This window comes from Heteronotia binoei, chromosome 13, assembly GCF_032191835.1.
Source record: "Heteronotia binoei isolate CCM8104 ecotype False Entrance Well chromosome 13, APGP_CSIRO_Hbin_v1, whole genome shotgun sequence".
NCBI lineage: Eukaryota > Metazoa > Chordata > Lepidosauria > Squamata > Gekkonidae > Heteronotia > Heteronotia binoei.
Window position 1 is genome coordinate 10,882,805 of NC_083235.1, and position 3,824 is coordinate 10,886,628.

The window sequence follows — 3,824 nt, forward strand, 5'->3', positions numbered from 1 at the left end:
CCTATGATAGCCACTTTGGTGTAGTGGTTAAGTGTGTGGACTCTTATCTGGGAGAAACAGGTTTGATTCCCCACTCCTCCACTTGCACCTGCTGGAATGGCCTTGGGTCAGCCATCGCTCTGGCAGAGGTTGTCCTTGAAAGGGCAGCTTCATTCAGAGCTCTCTCAGCCCCACTCACCTCACAGGGTGTCTGTTGTGGGGGAGAGAAGATATAGGAGATTGTAAGCCGCTCTGAGTCTCTGATTCAGAGAGAAGGGGGGGGGGTATAAATCTGCAATTCTTCTTCTTCCTTCTTTTTCTTCTTCTCCTCCCTCCCTCCTCCCTTCTCCCTCCCTGCTTTATTTTTGACACATGGTTCTTTTCTGTTAATCTGAAAGTATCTGCCATAAGTTTTGCTAAAACTTAGTAAGTTTGGATTCTGTCCCTGCCAGGATAGGAGAGTGCACAAGAAACCTGTATGTGCCATTTTGACTTCCTTGGAAGTAAGGCAAGATGTGGATTTAATGAATGAATCAAGTATGGGTGGCATCTTTGCAAGGGAAACCAGGCTACTGTGTGATGCTGTGAGTTTGCAACAGCAGCTGTGGCTCAGTGGCAGAGCCTCTGCTTGGCATGCAGAAGGTCCCAGGTTCAATCCCTGGCATCTCCAGTTAAAAGAAATGGGAAATCCCTGGCAGAAGGGAATGGGAAAGACCTTGACCTGAGACCCTGGCTCAGTGGTAGAGCCTCTGCTTGGCATGCAGAAGGTCCCAGGTTCAATCCCTGGCATCTCCAGTTCAAAGGACCAGGAAAGAGGTGATGGGAAAGACCTTGACCTGAGACCCTGGCTCAGTGGCAGAGCCTCTGCTTCGTATGCAGAAGGTCCCAGGTTCGATCCCTGGCATCTCCAGTTAAAAGAAATGGGAAATCCCTGGCAAAAGGGAATGGGAAAGACCTTGACCTGAGACCCTGGCTCAGTGGCAGAGCCTCCGCTTGGCATGCAGAAGGTCCCAGGTTCAATCCCTGGCATCTCCAGTTCAAAGGACCAGGCAGGAGGTGATGGGAAAGATCTTGACCTAAGACCCTGGCTCAGTGGCAGAGCCTCTGCTTGGCATGCAGAAGGTCCCAGGTTCAATCCCTGGCATCTCCAGTTCAAAGGACCAGGCAGGAGGGGATGGGAAAGACCTTGACCTAAGACCCTGGCTCAATGGCAGAGCCTCTGCTTGGCATGCAGAAGGTCCCAGGTTCAATCCCTGGCATCTCCAGTTAAAAGAAATGGGAAATCCCTGGCAGAAGGGAATGGGAAAGACCTTGACCTGAGACCCTGGCTCAGTGGTAGAGCCTCTGCTTGGCATGCAGAAGGTCCCAGGTTCAATCCCTGGCATCTCCAGTTCAAAGGACCAGGAAAGAGGTGATGGGTAAGACCTTGACCTGAGACCCTGGCTCAGTGGCAGAGCCTCTGCTTGGTATGCAGAAGGTCCCAGGTTCGATCCCTGGCATCTCCAGTTAAAAGAAATGGGAAATCCCTGGCAAAAGGGAATGGGAAAGACCTTGACCTGAGACCCTGGCTCAGTGGCAGAGCCTCCGCTTGGCATGCAGAAGGTCCCAGGTTCAATCCCTGGCATCTCCAGTTAAAAGAAATGGGAAATCCCTGGCAAAAGGGAATGGGAAAGACCTTGACCTGAGACCCTGGCTCAGTGGCAGAGCCTCCGCTTGGCATGCAGAAGGTCCCAGGTTCAATCCCTGGCATCTCCAGTTCAAAGGACCAGGCAGGAGGTGATGGGAAAGACCTTGACCTAAGACCCTGGCTCAATGGCAGAGCCTCTGCTTGGCATGCAGAAGGTCCCAGGTTCAATCCCTGGCATCTCCAGTTCAAAGGACCAGGCAGGAGGGGATGGGAAAGACCTTGACCTAAGACACTGGCTCAGTGGCAGAGCCTCTGCTTGGCATGCAGAAGGTCCCAGGTTCAATCCCTGGCATCTCCAGTTCAAAGGACCAGGCAGGAGGTGATGGGAAAGACCTTGACCTAAGACCCTGGCTCAATGGCAGAGCCTCTGCTTGGCATGCAGAAGGTCCCAGGTTCAATCCCCGGCATCTCCAGTTCAAAGGACCAGGCAGGAGGTGATGGGAAAGACCTTGACCTAAGACCCTGGCTCAGTGGCAGAGCCTCTGCTTGGCATGCAGAAGGTCCCAGGTTCAATCCCCGGCATCTCCAGTTAGAAGGACCAGGCAGGAGGTGATGGGAAGGACCTCTGCTCGAGACCCTAGAGAGCCGCTGTCAACCTGAATAGACAATACTGACTTTGATGGACCAAGGATGTGATTCCACATATTCATGTGTCATGCGCAGAATCGTGCTTACTCGTACGGATAAGCAAAACTAAGCTGTGTCGGCCATATCTTTTCCCCCGCTGCAGCGTTCCCGTATTCTGACAGCCCATTGTAAAGCTATTTTTGCCAGTGCCTCGTAACATTTCCCAGAATGCATGGGGGTGGAGTGGGGGAGTGAGGTGGGGGCTGAGGCTGACTCCCAGATGGGTCTTCTTCCACACAAAGGCAAGACTTTGGGCCAACAACGAGCCAGGCGTGGAGCTTTTTGGCTAGCGCTGAGCAAAATTATACACCAGGGCACTTTAGAGAAAGCATCCGGAGCAGTTCTACTCAGGCCTATCAATCAGAGATTACTCTCAGGAACAGAGCTTGTTTTGTAGCAGGAATTCCTTTGCCTATGAGGCCACACCCCCTCGATGTAGCCAATCCTCCCAGAGCTTACAGGGCTCTTCGTACAGGTCCTACTGTAAGCCCCAGAAGGATTTGCTACATCAGGGGTGTGTGGCCCAGGGGTGGAATTCTAGCAGAAATTCCTTTGTCTATGAGGCCACACTAGGGTTGCCAAGTCCAGTTTAAGAAATATCTGGGGACTTTGAGGGTGGAGCCAGGGGACTTTGGGGGTGGAGCCAAGATCAAGGCTGTGACAAGCATCATTGAACTCCAAAGGGAGTTCTGGCCATCACATTTAAAGGGACCGCACACCTTTTCAGTGCCTTCCTTCCATAGGAAATAATGAAGGATAGGGGCACCTTCTTTGGGGGCTCATAGAATTGACCCCCTGGTCCAATCCTTTTGAAACTTGGGGGGGGGGGGTATTTTGGGGAGAGGCACTAGATGCTATACTGAAAATTTGGTGCATCTACCTCAGAAAACAGCCCCCCCAGAGCCCCAGATACCCGCGGATCAATTCTCCATGATTTTCTATGGGAATAAATCTCCATAGGGAATAATAGAGTTCCAAGCAGACATTTCCCTCCCCTCCCCCCCGCTTTCTGATGACCCTGAAGCGGGGGGAGGGCCTCCAAACCAGGGGATCCCCTGCCCCCACCTGGGGATTGGCAACCCATTAGCTGCATCAGGGGTGTGTGGCCTAATAGGCAAAGGAGGTCCTGCTAGAATTCCTTACAGGGCTCTTCGTAGAGGGCCTACTGCAAGCTCCAGGAGCATTGGCTACATCAGGGGTGTGTGGCCTAATAGGCAAAGGGATTCCTGCCACCAAAAAAGCCCTGCTCAGGGAAGTGTTTTTAGGATTGCAGTGGTATTGTGCTACGCAGGGCAGGGTGGGGGGGGGAGCAAGCCCTGGAAAGGGAAGCGGTCAGCTGGGGTTTGGGCTGCACTTCTGATAGGCTTTGCACTTCGGATGGTAGGAAACAAAAATACACTGCTCAAGTATAGTAATCGCCAGTTCTTCGTTTGTTTGGTTTTTGGAAGTGCCCAGCAGACATTCCCCCCCCCCTCTTTCTGATGACCCTGAAGCGGGGGGAGGGCCTCCAAACTGGGGGGTCCCCTGCTCC

The 3,824-nt window shown here is 52.8% G+C and overlaps 1 non-coding gene across 1 annotated transcript; it reads left to right on the forward strand.

Annotated features, from left to right (window-relative positions):
* The first annotated feature begins 819 nt into the window (after positions 1–819).
* Positions 820–889, forward strand: TRNAT-CGU (transfer RNA threonine (anticodon CGU)). The gene has a single exon. It is a non-coding gene; the product is annotated as a tRNA-Thr (tRNA).
* The last annotated feature ends 2,935 nt before the right edge of the window (positions 890–3,824 follow it).